We start from the raw sequence: 22437 nt of genomic DNA on the forward strand, positions 1-22437 counted from the left end.
ATAGCAGATTTAAAACACAGTAAGAGGACTAAGGACCTATCACTGATGGAAGGGATAAAAATTGGGCCTCCTTTTTTTCCGCTCTTCTGAGTTTAAATAGATCGGTCTGTTTTCCAACATTACTACTACCTTTGAGAATTGATGTTTTAGCTTGAAAGGGTGCCTGTGTGTTTTAAGGTATATTATAGATCACACTCATTTCCAAATTCAGGTCTTAAATAGCTCATAAAACAGAATGAAGTGTCTTCATTAATAGCATTGTTTATATTTTTATAAATTTGCAACCTAATATGGCAAATTGGGATGCAGTTTGCACATTTGGGGTTTACTAAGTTTACACTGATGCAACTAATGTATTACTTCTGGGTAGAGATGATATTTGCCTGTGGTTAGCCTGAAGCAAATTTTAGGAAAGAATTGGTCATTTCTTCCCTCCTTTTGTGCTGACATGCTAAGTGATATATACAGAAATTGTGCGCACTACTTGTGCCCTAGTCTGAAGAAATGCTTGTAGGCAAATTTCATTAGTACTTGATTAGTACTTGTGCTAATTAAGCCAGGCACAATTTTGCCTCCAGTCATAGTATGATGAGTTAAGGCTGGACTGAAAACGTGGCCCTAAATGCATGTGTTGGAAGCCCATAAAGCCCATATAATCCCATAGAGAATTCTCACTTGACTCCTCCATTAAGGGCCTGAAAAAGTAGAACAGAACACTCTGTTTCTAGTGCAATTTGAATTCACCCAGATATGTGATATGCTAATGTTTAGATTAAGCAGATGGCAAGGAAGGCAGTTGTTAGCTGAGGATTGTTTTTCCCTTTCTGCATATTATTTTCAAACAAACAGCTTAAGAGGTAAGTTACTTTACCTCCTCCCTTTGCATCCCCTTCAATAAAAAAACAAAAAACCCAGAAAACGCTGATTGTATTATTATCATTGTATGTGCTCAAGTACACCCATCTCATTTGGGATGTGATATAACAGAAATTTCCACTGTTTGGTGAGTTTTTTGCTATTTAGATTATTTCAAAGAAAAGGAAGCCAGGGTCTGGCTGAAGCAAGGAAAGAAGAGGTGAACTTGGAAACAAGAGCTGCTTGGAACAAAAAAGCAGATGTTATGCCTCCATCTACATCTCTAATTTTCTCCTCAGGGCTTGGCAATACTGGCCCTGGTTCTCCTACTTATTTCTGTGGTCTCTTCTTCTTCCTCCTCCTCCTCCAGTTCCAAACCCGGCCTTCCCTAAACCTTTTTCCCCCTCATATTATGTCCCTTGCAATTTTGGAATTTTCCACATTAAATTTTTACATACTGTATGATATGGTATCTTAGTAACTTTATTAAAAACCTAAATAACCTTCAAAATTCCTCCAAGCTTGCTGTGCTTCTCATAAATGAAAAGGTGGAGTTTTAAATATCAAGTTCTATCATTTATAGAATCATAAAATTTTAGAGCTAGTGCTAGACATCATTTCATCTCACTCCATTTATATTTTTAGTAAGAGACTTTCTTGAGATTTTGGAATGGTGGGAAATGATAGGGATGGAAATGAGAAAGAGGAGACAGAGGCAGAGAGAGAGACAGGGAGAGACAGGTGAAGAAGTTTTAGGAAGTTTTTTTTTTTTTTTTTAATTGTATGTTATTAATGTAACTTCCTTTGGCGATTTCTCCAGAAACTGCAAAAATATTTAATTGCTTTTCAATTATGTTTGGATATTAGACTGACCTTTTAGAGTGCAACTAAAAAAGTCAGTCCTGAAGGAAGTCAACACTGAATATTCATTGGAAGGACTGATGCTGAAGCTGAAGTTCCAATACCTTGCCCACCTGCTGCAAAGAGCCAACTCATTGGAAAAGACCCTGATCCTGGGAAAGAATGAAGGCAAAAGAAGATGGTGGCAGAGGATGAGATGATTGGATAGCATCACTGACTCAATGGACAGGAACTTGGGGAAATTCTGGGAGATAGTGAGGGGTGGGGAGGACTTGTGCGCTGCAGTCCATGGAGTTGCAAAGAGTCAGACATGACTTAGTGACTGAACAACAACCTGGCTCAGGAAGGCTCCAGGGGAGCCAGGCTCAACTGGATGAAGCGGATACAACTGCAAGCCTCTCTTCACTTGTACTATCTTCTTCCTCCTTCTCTTATCTGGGGGAGTGTCCTTCCTGTGAGCTAGGCCAGACCACTCACTGTTACCTGGATAATATTCCCTTCCATTACCCCCCCCAACTTTTTCTGCTTTGCCAGTTTTTCTCTTCTCTGTTAAAGAGATTATTTCCTTGGGCCTACAAATATGCAGAATAACAGATGCCTGGATCATGCATATTCTTTCTGATATCACCCTCATTTCTTTATTCCCCCTTTTAGTCTTAATTCTTGAGTATTGTCTATGTAAGTCATCTTTGTCTTCATTTTTGTAACTCCTATTTACTCTAACCAATTCCAGTCTGGATTCTTATTCATTTATTTCACTGAAACTACTCTGGATAAGGTGATAACCTTTCTTGGTATTGACAGATCCAGCTCAAAATTGTGTTTTTTTCTTGTCTTTTCAATAGCCATCTACACAGTAGAGCAGGGACCCAGGCTCTCTGAGTTTACATGATGCCACACTCTCTTAATCTTCTCTAATCTCTCTGGCTCCTTTATCTTATTCTCCCTTTTGGTCAGAAATCAATGTCTATTTTGTTCACTGTATTCTTTATAATGTCTGTTACTGGATCTGATGTATAGTAGGCTCTCAAGAAATGTTATTTAAGTGAATAAGTTAGATAGTTTCAGTTCAGTGAGCACCGTGTTTTCCCTCTAGAGATGTGCTATGCTATAGTGGTCACTAGCCATATGTGGTTATTTAAATTTGAATTAATTAAAATTAAAGTAAATTAAAAATTCAGTTCTTTAGTCACACTGGACACATTTCAAGTGCTCAATAGTCACATGTGACTAGTGGCTACCGCATTGAACAGTGCAACTTTTTAGAATACTTCTAACATTGCTGGGAGTTCTATAGATTAGCACTATTCTAGAGAGCTTAAATTCAGTTGCTGAAGTCTAAGCCATGTATGTCATGAAAGTGAAAGTGAAACCTGTTCAGTCATGTCTGACTCTTTGTGAGCCCATGGACTATACAGTCAATGGAATTCTCCAGGCCAGAATATTGGGGTGGTTAGCCATTCCATTCTCCAGGGGATCATTCCAACCCAGGGATCGAACCCAGGTCTCCTACATTGCAGGCAGATTATTTACCAGCTGAGCCACTAGGGAAGCCCAAGAATACTAAAGTGGGTAGCCTATCCCTTCTCCAGGGGATCTTCCTGACCCAGGAATCGGACCAGGATATCCTGCATTGCAGGCATATTTTTCACCAGTTGAGCTACCAGGGAAGCCCCAAAATATCAATTCTTTGTGACCCCATGGATTATACAGTCCATAGAATTCTCTAGAATACTGGAGTGGTTAGCCATTCCCTTCTCCAGGGGATCTTCTCAGCCCAGGCATCAAACCCAGGTCTTCCTCATTGCAGGCAGATTCTTTTTTTTTATGATTTCAGCTATGTTTATTGGCTTCAGTGACTTGGGAGAGCAGAGTTATTCTGTGGCCTCTTTTTTTTTTAATTTTATTTTTAAACTTTACATAATTGTATTAGTTTTGTCAAATATCAAAATGAATCCGCCACAGGTATACATGTGTTCCCCATCCTGAACCCTCCTCCCTCCTCCCTCCTCTTTACCAGCTGAGCAACCAGGAAGCCCAAAAGAAATTTTAGATAGTAGTGAATGGGGAAATTGCTCAGTTGTGTCCGACTCTTTGTGACTTCATGGACTATAGCCCACCAGGATCCTCTGCCATGGAATTCCCTAGGCAAGAATATTGAAGTGGGATGCCATTCCCTTCTGTAGGGGATCTTCCCAACCCAGGGATTGAACCTGGGTCTCCTTCATTGCAGGCAGTCTCTTTACTGTCTGAGCAAGGGTCAGGCATAATGTAGTCAAAGGACTGGATGATTCTCTTGACAGTCTTGTAAGATTACACAGGACAATTGCTCAACTAGGACAGAGAGATATTTTAACTATTATGAAGCAAGGGAGTTTAACATCCTAGTTAAATGCATGGAGTTGGTGATGGAGAGATTTGAAGACTAGTCCTGCTATAGTGTTTGACAGCTGTATGTCAAGAGCAAGAATTCCATCTGTTTTTGCCTCTCTCCATTTTCTTAACTGTAAAATGGATTAATAGTAATACCTTACTCATAGTGTTGTTGTATAAATTAAGAAGGTGGATGCATTTAAAGTATTTATCGTTGTCTCCAGTACAAAATACAAGCTCAGTAAACCACAGCTAGTATTATTATTGCTGTTATTATGTTATATATATATCTTCAGGAGGAGGGCACATACCCATACTTTTGTGTCCTTCCATTTCAATCATGCTCTTAAACACTAGTGTCTCTTTTTCTACATATACCAACACTTGAGTAAGAGGGTCACATGTGCATGTGTGCTAAGTCACTTCAGTTGTGTCAGAGTCTGCGACCCCATGGACTATAGCTCACCAGGCTCCTCTGTCCATGGGATTCTCCAGGCAAGAAAGCTGGAGTGGGTTGCCATGCCCTCCTCCAGGGAATCTTCCCCTTCCAGGGATCGAACCTTTGTTTCCTGTATCTCCTGCATTGCAGGTGGATTCTTTACCACTGAGCCACCAGGGAAGCCAAGAGGGTCATACATACTAGGCAAATATGTTAGCAGAACAGGGTCAAAATGAGTTTTGAAGAGTAGGATTTATCTGGCAAAATTTGCTGCAGAATGGATGAAATCTTTTAGAACCATACACTTTCAGCTTGGATCTCTGCATCCACCATGACAGAAACTCAGGAAAGTTGATGGATGCAGTTTCCACTGGGAGTCCAATGCTGCTTCTAGAACTACAGCATCAGATACTTGTTCTCCTTGGGCTGACAGGACAAGGAAATGCTGTTGTTTCTCCCTAGCTGGGAGAGTCCCTAATGGAATACAGCACGAATTTGCTAGTACTCCTCTCTTGGATCCTTTGTGTTTCTTTATAAAGCTATTCTCCAATCAGTTTCCTGTAACATGTGAGTAACTACCCACAATTTTCAGTTTCATCACAGGGATGCTGGAGAGTTAACCAGCCTGTCTTTCAGGGATGACAGTCTCTGAAGAAGCACTTTTGCAGGGAATTGTCATTTGCAGTTTGACATTTCTGACTTACTGTTCCCCATATGCATGAATTGAAAAATTCCTTTAAGAAGGATTTACATCTCATGAAATTTTAGAATCAGTCTGATTATCACTTGTGGTCTCAGATTCATGTTTTCTTTCTTATTAGAGAGTTACTCAGCCCAGGTCAGCAGCAGTTTCTATGAAGGGAATTGGTGTGCCAGGTTTAAACATAGAAAGTGTCTCTGACACACCTGTTTAGGGATTTACTAATTTCACAAGTGCAGTAATTTGAGCAAATCACATGTGAAACACTTTAAAAAAAACCCAAAAACATCCATTAGTGGCGAGAGCCCTGACTGCTGCTCTTCCTACTGTCTATAGCACCAGACCCAGCTGCTATTAGTAGATTCCACTAATGAGCAGCTTCATTTCCAAAAGTTTTTTTGGTCAGCTTTTTATAAATTACAGTGTTTTAATTCAATATGACATCTACTGGAAACAGAAGATTGATTCAATCTTGCATTGTCTTTTGTGTCATTCAGATGTGATTATAAATGATCCATTTCCATATTTCCAGCATGCCCACCACTTTCCTAATCTCTGTGCCTGCTTCGTTCATTGGATTAGGACTTGAAACTAGTAGAGTCTCCAGCCCATGGTAACACAAAGCCCCTCTAACCTTGTCTGATAGTACTGTCACAAGGGATACAGCAGAACATCTTATAGGTCATGGAGAAACTTCTTTGAAACACAGGTCCAGGGCTTGTCCTTCTCAAGAAGGATTAGTGCACCATTTTCCTTTGTAAATAACAGCATATTCTCTAGGCTTTAGCTGCACAAAATTGGATTTACATTGAATTACAGGCAGAATTTTTAACTGGGCATCATGAAAGATGGTTTTCTATGTCAGTAAAAAAAGATTAACTTGTAAACGCTTGGTTCTTTCCTGCAATAATATTTCCATCAATACCCACCTGTAAAAAAAGTAGGTAATTTTATGATTTGAAGCATATGGAATATTATTCATATAGACCTAAGAAATTAAAAAGATGAATTCCAATGGCTATATCAAATGTTCCAGTGAAATAGAAAATGAAAAAGAAGAAAGTCTGACAGTCTACAGCCTGCTTTCCACAGGGAATATATTAAATACCTTTGATAATGATAGTGTTAGTACAGGGACAAAGAATTAGTTCATTTAAGGGACTGTTACTTTGTCTCACTTGCATTTTTTTCTTCCACTGCTATTATTATTCTTATTGTGTTTTTCTTTGAGCCACAGTTTCCATCCTTACTAAGTATTTACAATTTCTTTCAAGTGAGATGAAATGGGATTGCACTTCCTGTTTCATGAGGGTTGGCTCCACCATTGAAAATTATGGGTGCCAAGAAGAAAGAATCCTGTAACTAAAGGGAGATTTCTCCTTTTAGAGGAAAAAGCTGCATTTTAGTTGAAAGGGAAAGACAATGCAGCTGCTTTGAGTAGCTTACATTCTTTAGAAATGCTAATAAATGTGATTGAATTTCACTGCAAGTGGGCCTAAGAGTTCAGTTCAGTTCAGTCTCTCAGTCTTGTCCAACTCTTCAATCCCATGGACTGCAGCACGCCAGGCCTCCCTGTCCATCAGCAACTCCTGGAGCTTACTCAAACTCATGTCCATTGAGTCAGTGATGCCATCCAACCATCTCATTCTCTGTTGTCCCCTTCTCCTCCTGCCTTCAATCTTTCCCAACATCAGCATCTTTTCAGATGAGTCAGTTCTTCCCATCAGGTGGCCAAAGCATTGGAGTTTCAGCTTCAGCATCAGTCCTTCCAATGAACACCCAGGACTGATTTCCTTTAGGATGGACTGGTTGATCTCCTTGCAGTCCAAGGGACTCTTAAGAGTCTTCTCCAACACCACAGTTCAAAAGCATCAATTCTTTGGGGCTCAGCTTTCTTTATAGTCCAACTCTCACATCCTTACATGACTACTGGAAAAACCATAGCTTTGACTAGATGGACCTTTGTGGCAAAGTAAGGTCTGCTTTTAATATGCTGTCTAGGTTGGTCATAACTTTTTTTCCCAAGGAACAAGTTTCTATTAATTTCATGGCTGCAGTAACCATCTGAAGTTATTTAGGAGCCCCCCAAAATAAAGTCTGTCACAGTTTCCACTGTTTCCCCATCTATTTCCAATGAAGTGATGGGACCAGATGCCATGATCTTAGTTTTCTGAATGTTGAGTTTTAAGCCAACTTTTTCACTCTCCTCTTTCACCTTCATCAAGAGGCTCTTTAGTTCTTGTTTACTTTGTGCCTTAAGGGTGGTGTCATCTGCATATCTGAGGTTATTGCTATTTCTCTGGGCAATCTTGATTTCAGCTTGTGCTTCATCCAGCCCAGCATTTTGTATGATGTATTCTGTATATAAGTTAAATAAGCAGGGTGACAATATACAGCCTTGACATACTCCTTTCCCGATTTGGAACCAGTCTGTTGTTCCATGTCCAGTTCTAACTGTTGCTTCTTGACCTGCATACAGATTTCTCAGGAGGCAGGTCAGGTGCTCTGGTATTCCCATCTCTCTAGGAATTTTCCACAGTTTGTTGTGATCCACACAGTCAAAGGCTTTGGCATAGTCAATAAAGCAGAAATCGATGTTTTTCTGGAACTCTCTTGCTTTTTTGATGATCCAACTGTTGTTGACAATTTGATCTTTGGTTCCTCTGCCTTTTCTAAAATGATCTTGAACATCTGGAATTTCATGGTTCACATACTGTTGAAGCCTGGCTTGGAGAATTTTGAGCATTACTTTGCTGTTGTGTGAGATGAGTGCAATTGTGCAGTAGTTTGAGCATTCTTTGGCATTGCCTTTCTTTGGGATTGGAATGAAAACTGACCTTTTCCAGTCCTGAGGCCACTGTTGAGTTTTCCAAATGTGCTGGCATATTGAGTGCAGCACTTTCACAGCATCATCATTTAGGGTTTGAAATAGCTCAACTGGAATTCCATCACCTCTACTAGCTTTGTTCATAGTGATGCTTCCTGAGGCCCACTTGACTTCACATTCCAGGATGTCTGGTTCTAGGTGAGTGATCACATCATCATGGTTATCTGCATCATGAAGATCTTTTTTGTATAGTTCTTCTGTGTATTCTCGCCACCTCTTCTTAATATCTTCTGCTTCTGTTAGGTCCATGCCGAACAGTTAAGTCCAAAAGAAAAAAGAGTTTTGAGGAACTAGTATCATTTAGAGACAAAGATCTTATTTACATTAACTTTATCCCAAGATCTCCATTTGCACTGCTCCTAATTTGAAACTATAGAGTTAAAGCAAAAATGTTCACCTAAGCTTTTGAGTCTTATCAGTTCTTTCCAAATGTCTTTTTTGGGAAAAGTTCTCAAATAATAAGTTCAGGAAATTTAGTTTCAGATTTTGCTAGTCAATTCTTGTTTAATTGAATAGGTGGTATAAAATGAAGAAGCAATGCAGACAGGAAAGGAGACCCTTGCTTTTGTAAGGGAGCAGACATTGCTATCCAAGTATATGTCTTTTTGGTTCAAGGATTATTTTAGGCTGATTATTTTAAAGAACAGAAGACTCAGGAAGCCCTTCTTTTTGCCTCCGCCTTACCTTGGGCTTCCCTTGTGCCTCAGCTGGTAAAGAATCCACCTGCAATGCGGGAGACCTGAGTTTGATCCCTGGATTGGGAACATCCCCTGGAGAAAGGAAAGGCTACCCAATCCAGTATTCTGGCCTAGAGAATTCCATGGACTGTATAGTCCATAGTGTTGCAAAGAGTTGGACATGACTGAGTGACTTTCACTTGACTAAATGCCTAAAAATATTTATATAAATGGTTTAGACTAGGAGGAGGACAGTCCTCTGAGATGTTTACACAGAATCTGGGCTAGGTGTGGTCGAGGCACCTTGGCAGGCCCTGGAGACCAAAAACTTTCTGTCACTCATTGTCTCTGCATGGTCTAGCAAATATCTGTTGACCAAGCATTTGCTCTTTTCCATCTTCCTGTGATTGTCTTTCTTTCCTTGAAGTCCCAAACCCCTATCTCCTTCTACTTAGTCCAAGAGGACAAATATATCTCATTTTATCCAACCGCCTTTGGAAACTCTTGTATTCTAGTTCCCCATATATATGTAATTAAATTTGTTTTTTAGCTATTTATCTGTATCATGTCAATTTAATTATTCAGCTAGACAGAAGAAACTACAAGAGTAGAGACAACTTTTTTTCCAACACCCCTACTAAAGAACTGTGGTGGACTTGAGAGCAGGGGAGATATATAATTACCTGGATTACTGTTGTTATTCTTCATTATTCATGGATTTTTAAAGGATAACAGTTGATCTATAGGCAATGAGCTCTCCATATTTTAGGGATTTGAAGGGAAGTTTTAGATATCTACAAATGGTAAACTTAGCCTGTTTCAGATTGTTAGGTTTCCTGCAGAGAAACTGCTCATGACTGGGTGGTAATGGAGCGTCCAGAATTTAACCTGGCAGGGAAGAGAGAAAATAGGTGACTGAAGAAACCTCTGATTTTCTTAACCTAAGTCAGGCCCATTTCCCTGACTGCCTGTCTCATGTTTCTCTTTTGGACATGCTTTCTTTGTCCTTTCTTTCATCTTTTTCATTATCTGAATCAGTTCATGAGTGAGTGAGTGAAAGTCACTCAGCTGTATCTGATTCTTTGTGATCCCATAGACTATAAAGTCCGTGGAATTCTCCAGGCCAGAATACTGGAGTAGGCAGCCTTTCCCTTCTCCAGGGGATCTTCCCAACCCAGGGATCCAACCCAGGTCTCCTGCATTGCAGGTGGATTCTTTACCAGCTGAGCCATAGAAGAGGAGAGTGAAAAAGCTGGCTTAAAACTCAAGGTTCAAAAAACTAAGATCACGGCATCTAGTCCCATAACTTCATGGCAAATAGATGGGGAAACAATGGAAACAGTGACAGACTTTATTTTCTTGGGCTCCAAAATCACTGCAGATGGTGACTGCAGCCGTGAAATTAAAAGACACTTGCTCTTTGGAAGAAAAGCTATGACAAACCTAGACAGCATATTAAAAAGCAGAGACATTGCTTTGCTGAAAAAGGTCCATGTAGTCAAAGCTACAGTTTACCCAGTAGCCATGTATGGATGTGAGAGTTGGACCATAAAGAAATCTAAGCAGTGAAGAATTGATGTTTTTGAATTGTGGTGTTGGAGAAGACTCTTAAGAGTCCCTTGGACTTCAAGGAGATCCAACCAGTCAGTCCTAAAGGAAATCAGTCCTGATTATTCATTGGAAGGACTGAGGCTGAAGCTGAAGCTCCAATGCTTTGGCCACCTGCTGGGAAGAACTGACTCATTGCAAAAGACCCTGATGCTAGGAAAGATTGAAGGCAGGAAGAGAAGGGAATGACAGAGGATGAGATGGTTGGATGGCATCACCAATTTGATGGACATGAGTTTGAGCAAGCTCTGGGAGTTGCTGATGGACAGGGAGGCCTGGTGTGCTGCAATCCATGGGTTTGCAAATAGTCGGATATGACTGAGTGACTAAATTGACTGAACTGAATTGAACCAGTTCAGAATCAGTAAAATAAAATATAGGACTTGTTTGCTTCAATGGGCCCTATGATGGTAGGGACTTTTGTTTGTTTTTAGGTATTTTTGACACTGATAGAACACTGACAGGACAGTGCCTGGCCCTGAATACATGTTTGTGAAGGAATATAAAAGAAATCTTGTTTGTTACTTGTGCCTCCTTTATCCTGCCATTACAGTCTCATTGGAGTGCTGTAGCCAGGAACATCTGGCTTTGAGCAGGATCACGTATTCTCTTTGTGTCTGCACATTAAGTGCTCAGTGAATATTGAAGGAAAGAAGGAAGGAGAAGAATAGTAGGTAACATTTAACTTCAAACAAGTTGAGAGCAATATACTGGTTTGGGCAATAACTTCAAATGAATAATTGAGATACTGAGGATGAGCATGTTATTACATCTTCAACATTAATGTGTAAAGGGCTCCCCACATTTTGAACAAATGCATTTCTTAAAAGTAGGCACAGATTTGCTTTATCTGCTTTGAATGGTATGGCTGTAATTGTCTCTGAATATACTAGCATTTCGGCCTTTGGTAGCACTACAGAAATAGTTATAGTTGTGTTAATAGTATTGATATATTGAAGAAGATCCTTAAAAGAATTTCATAGGGTAGGTTGAGATATTTAAATGGAAATATTTGTCCACATTATAGAAACTTAATCTGAGTAAATTTAAACTTAAAGCTAATGCATTGAGGTTGGGAATGTATGTTCCCTGCCCAGCAGAAGTTTCCATTGGACCAATTATTTATTTGTCCATTCACTTACTTACTGAACAAACGCAAGAGTCTGCAAGGTATAAAACACACTGTGATAGATAAAGGGAGAAGGGATGCATTTAGAATGTTTCATTGTCTTTCAAAATTTAGTGTTTTATATTCCATCTTAAAATCTATTGTCTGTTACACCCTCCCTGTGATCAGACTTAGTCATTTTCATCAATGGCCCTGATGGTGGAATTGAGAAAATGCACTCTACAGAGGCATGTATGGCTTAGTTGGGTGAGGCTACACTGGAAAATAGTTTTAGTACTATATGCTCTTGACAAAGTGAACACATGAGGGAAAGTTAAGAGATTGAAAATTAGTGGCAAAAACTCAAGCATCTAAGAAATAAATGGATAGGCCTAGACACTGGTTTTCTGTGTGACTATGCCTGTAAAGACTCACCAGGCAAAGGGGTGTGATCAACTGGAAGCAGGTGAGCAGTTCAGCTAGCGTGCCAATTGGTGGGCAAAGCAAGAACAAAGGATAATCTCAGAGTAATCTTTCTTAACACAGCACCTGTGAAAAGAGATGTTTGGATAGGGTCTAGGATTGGCTTGGAGAAGGCAATGGCAACCCACTCCAGTATACTTGCCTGGAAAATCCCATGGACGGAGGAGCCTGGTGAGCTCCAGTCCATGGTGTCACGAAGAGTCGGACACGACTGAGTGACTTCACTTTCACTTTTCACTTTCATGCATTGGAGAAGGAAATGGCAACCCACTCCAGTGTTCTTGCCTGGAGAATCCCAGGGATGGGGGAGCCTAGTGGGCTGCCATCTATGGGGTTGTACAGAGTCGGGCACGACTGAAGTGACTTAGCAGCAGCAGAATTGGCTTCTCTCTTTAAGAGCAGATGAAATAGGGTAAAGTGTGGAGAATTTAAAGCAGTGGTTCTTATCCAGTGCAGGAAAACAAAATATAAATCAACCAGATACTCCTAATACATTGCAAAAATCTTATTAATGTGTTACATAATTTTGCCTTTCATGTCTGCTTATAGTCATGTATTCATATCTACTTTTTGATCAGATTGACTAAGTGGAGGGTAGAAGAGGATTGAAGAGGACAGAAATGTTATATATGCTAAAAGAACTTCGGAGAAAGGAAACCCTGGTTCCAGAAATATGTGTTAGTTAGCCAGAAAAAACATGTTGAATTTAGACACGAGAAATAGTCAAATTTTCACTGTAGTGATGGTAGGAAGGGCCATTGTACTACATGAAGATAAACTCAGAAATGTTGGATTAGAGATCCCTGAAGGGATTATGACATTTCATCTCTAGCTGTCTAAGAACCCAACTCTTGCTTTAGGTATTGTTTAATTTGGGACACTGAGCACATATCTGATATCATGGAGACATTCTTTACAACCCTGTGATTTTTGTAAACTGGACTTCTTTGAAACAACATCAGAAAGCAGAGTTAACTGAGTTTGAGAAACAAGATGAGTGAAAAGTAAGATCAAAGCAAGGTCAAAGGGCAGGGCAACAGAACCCTAAATCAGGATGGAAGTGTCTGCTTCATGCACCTGATATGATGCTGGTAACGACACAGGCACACTTTCCTACATGAGGCTCTGGTGGGGCAATACCCTATTGGACAGAATGAAAACAAGAATATTTTTACATAACAACCTCATCTACATTGATCTTTGTGTCTCAGGCAGTCAAGAGAAATGCTCTGGCATTTGTTTCCATCATTGTATATGTACTGATCCTGCTTAACCTCTGTAAGTTGAACGTTAGAGGTCACCCTGGCTTTGTTGTATTCAGATGTCTTTGGATAGCTACTTTGGTGTTTGGAGCTGCTGCCAACATTTTTCAATATAAATTAAAAGTCACAAGGCTTTGCCACTTCTCCCTATGTGTTAAAGAGTTGCAAAAAGCCATTCTGAGTTCATGTTCCTTAAAGAGTCCTTTTTATTATTCACATCAACGTTGTCAATTCAAAAAAGCCTGTTATAAATGGATTAATTTATGGCAAGATTGTTGATTGACAGGAGAAAGTTTGTTATGTATGGATTTGACATCACAACCATGCATAGCCAATTTTTCCACTAACAGTTTCTTTAGGGAAGAATTCTTCCAGCCACATTGCATAAACAGCTGTTGGAAACACCTTTGCATCGATCATTTGTAATAGTTTATTAAAGTGGTACCTGGCAACATGTCTATATAGTTAAAGGCTTGCTCATTACCAAACCCCATTTTTCAGGAGTTTATTACTCAAGCTTTTCAAATCGCATCTAACTCAGACATCATGTGTGAGCATTCACTCTCTGCATTGTTTCTTTTGTTAGCAAGGGTTCTGAAGCAGGGGCCTCATTTCTTATGGAGTGGTGAGGACTGTGATTGATTCTGCATCAGATTTTTGAAAAAAGCTTCCCTTTTTTTGAAATCAACTTTTCTCTAAAATGTTTTTGCATGTTTATACCTTTTCTTCTCTTGAAATAGATATTTATATAAAAAAAAGTCTTAATTATCATAAGGACACCCTTATGCTCTTTTAGTTTATAATTTTATGCACTTGTACCATATTTGGAAGCTTCTCTTGATCACTTAGGTGTTTGCCATTTCCCTCCTCTTTTCTTGCCTGTTCCCCTTTCCATGCATAAAAATGCCTCCTTGACTTGCTTTCCTCTTTGTCTTTGAATTGAATGTCAACTCTCTCCTTTCTTAAAGATTGTACTATATAAGTAAGAGGGCTTCCCAGGTGGCTCAGTGGTAAAGAATCTGCCTGCCAAGCAGGAGACATGGGTTTGATTCCTGGGTTGGAAAGATCCCCTGGAGAAGGAAATGGCAACCCACTCCAGTATTCTTGCCTGGAAAATCCCATGGACAGAGGAGCCTGGCGGGCTACAGTCGATGGCACTGCAAAGAGTTGTACACAACTTAGCAGCTAAAGAACAACAACAATAATACAGGTAAGAAGATGGTCTTACTGAAACTCAGGTTGCAATGGCAGCTGTTACACATGCCACATGATTCTAGGCAAGTTATTTTGACTATGTAATCCCTGTTTCTGTTACTTCATGAAAAAAAAAAACAGGCACAATAACAATACCAATATCTAGCATTGTTTTTATATATATTTATAGAAAGAAATAAATAAGTTAATATGTGTAAAGGGCTTGCCCTTTAAGTGATGGTTTCTGGTGCCCTACTAATATAGACTCAGGTAGAATTAGGCCCTAACACTAGACTTCCCGCATCCTTGGGTTCCCTTCTAAGCCTCTTCTGAGGTCAGGGTACATTTTATTACAAGTATTGATATCCCTCAGCTCCTCCATAGGATATTGGCAGCTCCTTTTGGCAGCTTCCATGGCAACGATGCCTCCTACCCTAAACCTGGTATACCCTGGAACTTCTTCAGAGGGGGTAAAGGAGGAAGGTGCATAATGAACTGTGTTACTCCATTAGTCTGGATAAGCCCCAGAGCATATGAAGAGCTAACAGAGCCAGCTGGCTCCCCAGCAAGCCCTGGTTCTGCCAAGACCCACTGATTCCTGATGAGGAAGCAAAGAGGAAACATTGGTGCTGGGAAGACTGAGGAGGGCATTCACCCCCAAGATTAGAAAGTTATTGGCTAAGGCAGATTGTGAAGATTCAAAGAGCTAATGAATGCTTTGAAACCCATTGAGAGGGAGTCTATTAACTAGACTAATGGATAGAGGGAGTCTATCCATTGTATTAGTTTGTCATTTTTGATCTCTTGGGTACTGACTGGGTCCTCGTACAGGGTGGAATCAGACTTTCTTGGTGATGGTTTAGCATCTCTGAACTGACTTCTAGGTCATACTCACACACCGCATGCAAAGCACTGTGCTAGACTTTCTCCACAATGATCAGACTTCCACAGCTGGATTCTTAAAAAAATTTGAAAAAGCTGATGCCGCAAATGTTGCTGGTGAAAAAATATCATGTAGAGTTTATTCCTTTTCTTTCCCCCTTTTAAAAAATTTATTAAGATTGAAAAGTCCTTTGCAGCTTGACTTCCTTCTTTTCCAAGCTATTTTAATGGAGATATTCACAGGCAACGAAACTTTTTCCTGCCCAAATGCCGTGTTTTTCTTTCTGTCCTCACAAGAATGTTGCCATGTGTGTCAGTTCTAGAGTACATCACCCTCCTTTCTTCAGAAAATGTTCCCTTTTTCTCCTGGTGAAAATAAAAATTCTCCTCCTACTATATATGCAAATTCTCATGGCAATATGTTTTTGTTTCTGAAAATCATCACAAAGTAGATTGAAAATGCCATAATATATTTTCAAAATTACCAAAAAGTGCTTATATGAAGCAGCAGGCAGTTTTTGGAGTCACCATGAAAACCATATGCAACATGCCATGTCCAAAATCATGACTTTGGGCATTGTTACTTTAGCACATGCACTTGAGGATTATTTTATGTTATTTTCATGAGAATTCAGCTTCAAACAATTAGAACTATTCAAACCAGACAGTTCTCATCCTTTGTGGTATTTAAAAGGACTGGCAATTCATGAGATCTCTTTTCTTGATACTATTTAGTGATCTGCTCTCTTGTGATGTCATTACCCACAGTGCCAAAAGGCAGGAAAATAAATGTGCTTTGACATTATTCCAAAAAGCACTCAGGAAATAGCAATTTTTTTGAGATGAAGTAGGTTGAGTAGATTGGCATTTTCCAAAGACAGATGTGTACCCCTATGATTCTGGTAACACCACCATGCTTTGAATTGCATTTGGACTTGTTGGGCAGAAAATCATGGGTAATGAAAATATTCATCAATTTCATCCCCTTTAGCTTGGTGGATGGTCCAGCCTTTAAGTACTTGCTGATGGAATTAACCAGCAAGAGGTCATCTCAAAGTCTTCTTCTGCTGGATGAAGTCATTGCATTTTGAGATTTGGGGGTACATCCTATTTTCATGACTATTTGAGGATATCCCAAGAGGCAGCACTGGGAGGTATTTAAACCAAGAATGATTGACAGTGTCTGTAAGTACTTATTATGTCAAGGCTTCAGCTTGTCGATTGATGGGAAATGATGTATAATAAATTAGAATGATCACACATCATTTCCCATCGATTGAAATGCCAAATCCTTGACGGAGTAATGAGTTATGGCCAATACCACTCACTGTCTTAGGGGTAGATTGATTGCATATCCCTTCATTGATGTGATCAAACAACTAAGAAATCCTAAGTACATATATAGCTCCCAAATTTTACCATTGTTCCATTGCAGAGGATGGAGTTAGTGTTGCCTCAGTGAGCATTGCACAATGCCATGTAGGTGTTGGAACAAGGGTATTCTTCATCATCTGATGCAGTGAGAGCCTCTTCACTTCCTGCAGAAATACAGATACATCTTAAGTGCAGTGAGACTCAATGAAGCACCATTAGCCACCCTAGCTACAAAAGAACAAAATAGAAAGGCTCCCAAAGTCTCTTCACAGAAGCAAAAGGAGGAAGTTGACAGCAAGCTCAATGGAATGAATATTTAGTATGCTCATGTACCAGTGGGTGGATATTTTTTCCTTTCTCTTGTGTAACTTATTCTCAGTAAAATATACTTTTTAAAATCTTTTCAGTGGGTAAGACCAATTCATGTTCCTCTCTGGTAGGAAAAGCAGTTCTTTCTCCTCTCATAATTAAATACCCCAAATCACCAGCTGTGAAAAATTTTTATTTATTTAGATATCCAACCTGTCTGTTTTTCCTAGAGGAGGCAGGAGAGCTGGCATGATGCATAAAATTCACATTCTTTGCTCCTCAGTCAACATTCAGTGACTATTTCTAAGGTCTTTTTGGAGTTGTTGTATCTTCATAGGCATTTTAAAGTTAAATACAAGTTTCCTAAGATTTCATTAATTAAATAAGTGTTTTTTTCTTTCAGCAGCCACTATGTACAAGACACTGTGATAATTAAAAATATGTTACTGGGAAACAATTCAACATGGAAATTCTGTCTTAGTTAAGAAACAATAAAATACTTTCATGATTGGAAGATATAAACTATTCTCCAGCTTTATACATAAACCCAGGCATTTGATGTCTTCATAGTTTGAAGGCCACTAGACTAAATGCCCTATGGGAGTAAGGAAGATTGTCTTACTAATTACTGTGTATTCAAAGCTAGTTAAGTTCTGGCATATGTCAGACATTCAGTAAAATATTCTCAAGTGAATAAATGAATGAATGAGGTATTGGGAATTATAGATTCTTTTCAAAGTAGGTGATTTAATTTGTGTTTTTAGAAATTTCCACTTTTATGTTTACATTTTCTCCCTTGGTAGAATCATCACAGCCATTAGGAGGATGATATCCAACATGGTTACATCAAATTTAGCTATTGAAGAAGGATGAGAATGGTGAGGGAAGCAGGCAGATAAAACATTTCATGATTCTTGCCATAGCACCCTAGCCATATGCAGGTGCCCTCTAGGGTTTTTACACAAGTTGTCTTATTACAACAATCCTCATTTTACAGATGTGAGACCTGAGGTCTCGAGAGGTTAAGTAACTTTCTCAAATTTATGTAGATAGTGAGTAGAGTTGAGAGTCCAACCAGTCTCCTCAGATCTGCAACTGACCTATTATTAGGAACAATCAGAGTAGAATCAACGGCTTGAGAATTCCTGTGAGAGACTCACGATATCACTGTTAAATATAAGGTAGAAGGATATGACTAATGCAGGGTCTTCTGTCCACACAATGGATGCACAGAAACCACAACTACCCTTCAAATGATTCACTGAATGAAAAAACTGATCAGCTTATGAGACTTGTGAAATTGTCAAGAAGCTAAAACATCATGAGCACAATTCTTGACTCTCAATATCTCTTATGTAATCATAAAATAATTATTATTCTATAGTAATTATTACAGGTGAATAACATATTCCCTACACTCAGGAAATGGTCTCTAAAGAGGTATTTATAAAGTGATAACGTAAGTGCTGGGCTTCCCTCATGGCTCAGATGGTAAAGAATGTGCCTGCAATGTAGGAGACCTGCGTTGGATTCTTGGGTCAGGAAGAACCCCTGGAGAAGGGAATGACAACCCACTCCAGTATTCTTGCCTGGAGAATCCCATGGACAGAGGAGCCTGGCGAGCTACAGTCCGTGGGATTGCAAAGAGTTGGACACAACCGAGCGACTAACACAGAACAACAGCAAATATGCCACAACAATATTAGTACTCATAAGAATCATTTTATACCCTCATACTACCAATCAGTCACAAATATTTATTGGCATGATAGAAAAAGCTGAGATGATAAAATTATCTGGACTATAGTCATTAATTTATTAATAATTCTGAAAAGTGATTTATTTAGTAATATTCACATCAGGTTGTAAAGAACACTGGGGTTTAAGAATGGACTCATTGGTAATTGAAGAAGGAAAAGTCAATTTAATTATCCCTTCCTCTTATTCAAGCAAGTAGAATATTGTATTAAAACACTAGTTTCATCAGATAAGCACAATATAAGGTAATAGGAAAACTCAGAGAAAGATGATGTGCACCAAAGCAGACAGGGACTGTTTCCATGAAACCAGGATTCTTAATAGCACATCATGGGCCAGCTGCTCACCATTATTTCACTAGCAGGCAAGTCTTTGATTCCATCCTCAGGAAATTTAAACCTGGTAGAATTTTCAATATAATTATACTTAATTGGTTGTACAGTTCAGTTCAGTCAGTTCAGTCGCTCAGTTGTGTCCAACTCTTTGTGACCCCATGAATTGCAGCACGCCAGGCCTCCCTGTCCATCACCAACTCCTGGAGTTCACTCAGACTCACGTCCATCGAGTCAGTGATGCCATCCAGCCATCTCATCCTCTGTCGTCCCCTTCTACTCCTGCTCCCAATCCCTCCCAGCATCAGAGTCTTTTCCAAAGAGTAAACTCTTTGCATGAGGTGGCCAAAGTACTGATTGTACAAGCACTTCCTAACTTTGAGTGGAGCTGAACTCTAAATGTTAATTTAAACTTATCTGTTTGTATTTTAAACACATTTTCCTGTAGAAAGAATGCCATGTGTGATGGTTAGGTTTGGAGGCTATTTATAAGAGCCTCTTCTGCACACCATTGGAAACCAGAAGTATAACAATGATGGCAAATATTATTTCAGCTACATTTACTGCACCTTACCCTGCTTCTACAAAAATATGCATCTAAGTCCTACTTCTGAATATCAGGAACCACTTTCCTTAGCAGTGGTATCTCTCCTGGAAAGGGTCCCTTCTTATTGTGAACCCTTAGTTTATCAACTCCTTTTCCTTCTACATCTGCATAAAAATAGAAGCTCATGAGGTAATCTTCTTGCTACATATTTTATATTAAGGGGGGAAAAAGACATTAACCTTCTAGGGGAGTAGGAGCTAGTTCTTCCTCCATCTGCAGTTTACAGAAATAGGTTGCTTGTAATGTAGAGACTATGCTGTCATTATGTTAACACACTGGCTCATAGTGGTGTGTGTTCTACCACGTCTACCATTGGATGTTTGCTCAGTGTATCTATTCAATGTATCCTTAAAGGCAGAAATTATGACTGACAGTTGTATAGTGATTTGCAATATATAGAGTACTTTCACAACATTTTTCTTTTTAATGCCAACAATAACCCTAAAAATTAAGTGTTTTTATCCCATAATAGTGACTAAGACTCAGTAATGTGATGTAATATATCCAAAGACCCACCACTATTAAATGGCAGAGCTGTGATTCTAAGGAAGATATTTTTGGTCCCTAACTTCTGTGCTCTGCCTATGATATCAGACTGCCATAGCAGAATTTATACTGTCAAACAACTGAGGGTTGAACACTCAAATCAAGTTAAAGCATTTGTACCAGTCTTTCTTTTAGAAATTGAAGAATCCTCCTCAGCATTAACTTGGGGTTTCTTTAAGTCCACCATTACGGAAACAATTGGATTTTCTGCCAAGAAACATTAAGGCTGATTTGACAAGAATGACGAGGCACTTTAAGAGTTGATTGACTGTTAGTACAAGGCTTTTAAAGCTTTCTAAAATTGCTTAAACTATAAGTGAAAGAAATGGAACTATCTACACAGAGTTTCAAAGCAAAGCCTAGGACATAAAGAACAAATGGTAGGATAGTCAGATATGTATATGTCTACCCAACAATTCTCTAATTCCTACAATATACAGGTTCATTTGGTTTTCCCACAATGTTCTATAGTTCTCACGCTCAGGGACACATTGAGGTCTAAATTTATGAATATTAAAGAATAGTTTTGTGTTTATTGAAGGACTTTCAGAAGATCTATTTAGCTAAGACTCTTGTTGAGATATGTATTTGCAACTCTAACTTGGAACTTCTAATCTAAAGCAAATTTTACCCTCTTCACTTTTTTTGATAGGGTGTGGCAACACGAGAAATCAATAGAAAACAGAATCTTTGAAGTTGACAGCATCTCTGATGAAATCTTCAAGGTGAGTTATAGGAACTTCAGTTATTATAAATCCATACTTAGGACCCATGGTGACAGAATTATTTCAAAATTATTACAATTTTAAAGAAAAAATAAGGCAAGATTTTTCTCCATCTCCTTTTCAAAGAACACATTGAACTACAATGTTCATTAATGTTAATAACAGATTTTTCACTGATCTCCTGTTAAAGGAAAACAAATTAACAAAAAGAATCTTTTATACAATGTGTTTTTTTTTAATCTCATAAAACTCTGGCTTTTAAAAATAATTTTTAAGAAGATTCTTAACTGTGAACTTTTCCTAATCTTCACATTTAATTAATAATCATTTATATTAGAATCTTGAGTCCTTTAAGGAATGAAATTCCAACAAGAAATATTATCATCTAATCCTCATATTACTTCAGTAATATGAGGCCATTGACAAGCTTAGTATTAGAAAAAATAGCCAAGCTCAGAGTTAAGGAAAATAACCAAGTAAATGGTCAGCTATTTAAATAGACTGATAGAGAAACCCACATTGATTTCCAAATGCTATCACATTCATAATGTTAAGAGTTTTGGTCACTTGAAAACAGATTTTTGAAATCTTTTCCTAAGACAGCAGAAAATGCCACTTGTACTTAAGGTTTAGAAGACTCATTTTATATAAATAAGCACCTATTAAATTAAGTCCCTGAGACAGTTGAAATAGATGGTGATATTCTAGTCTTTCTTAAATTTTTTCATTTTAGAAGATGAAGTTCACCAACCATCTAGAATCCCACCATAAATGTTCAAGCTTCATAGTATAAAAAAGTCAATGTTTAAAGTTCTGATGTATCATTTGAAATTTCTCTTCTGTAATGATGCAACTGGAGGATAAGAGCTGGCTTTCTCAATATTGTGCTATTGACATTTTGGGTCAGGTAATTCTTTGTTTTGGGGAGCTGTCCTAGGCATGTAGGATGTTTAGCAGCAGCCTTGGATTCTACCTCTTAGATGTCAGTAGCTCTTTCATCCAAATTATAATGACCAAAAATGTCTCCTAACATTGCCAAATGTCCCTTGGGTAGATGGACAGAGGGACAAAACCATGCCTGCTTAAGAACCACTGGGGTGGAAGCGTAGACTTCTAGGGCTCTACTCCATTTTAGTTTTTTTAGGTATTGAATTTGAAGGTGAGTTGGCTAAATAACATGTCCTAGATCATGCAATTGATTAGAAGTTGAGGTAGAACCCAAACCTAGATCTTATTATTCTTATAGTATTCTTCCCATTGTAGCAGATTAACTTTGGGTATTACTGTGGAAGGAATATTCCACTGACCCATGAACACTAAAGTCATTACTCAGGAACATCCTAGGTGCCTTGAGATGGTGGCCATCTGAGTAAGTCAGAAAGAACGCATTATTTATATGAATGAAATAGAAATATTCAGAAAAGTTTTACTTGTTATAGTTCAGTCTTGCAGATACT

General features: G+C 38.7%; 1 long non-coding RNA gene across 2 annotated transcripts in view; it reads left to right on the forward strand.

The window, feature by feature from the left end:
* The window catches only part of LOC113889657, a 449340-nt gene that overhangs the window by 310144 nt on the left and 116759 nt on the right, over positions 1-22437 (forward strand). For both annotated transcript variants that reach the window (XR_003510312.1, XR_003510313.1), the window contains exon 5: positions 20908-20980. This is a non-coding gene — a long non-coding RNA (uncharacterized LOC113889657). The remainder of the gene's footprint in view (positions 1-20907; positions 20981-22437) is intronic.

The sequence above is a fragment of the Bos indicus x Bos taurus genome, chromosome 3, assembly GCF_003369695.1.
Source record: "Bos indicus x Bos taurus breed Angus x Brahman F1 hybrid chromosome 3, Bos_hybrid_MaternalHap_v2.0, whole genome shotgun sequence".
NCBI classification, from domain to species: Eukaryota; Metazoa; Chordata; class Mammalia; order Artiodactyla; family Bovidae; genus Bos; species Bos indicus x Bos taurus.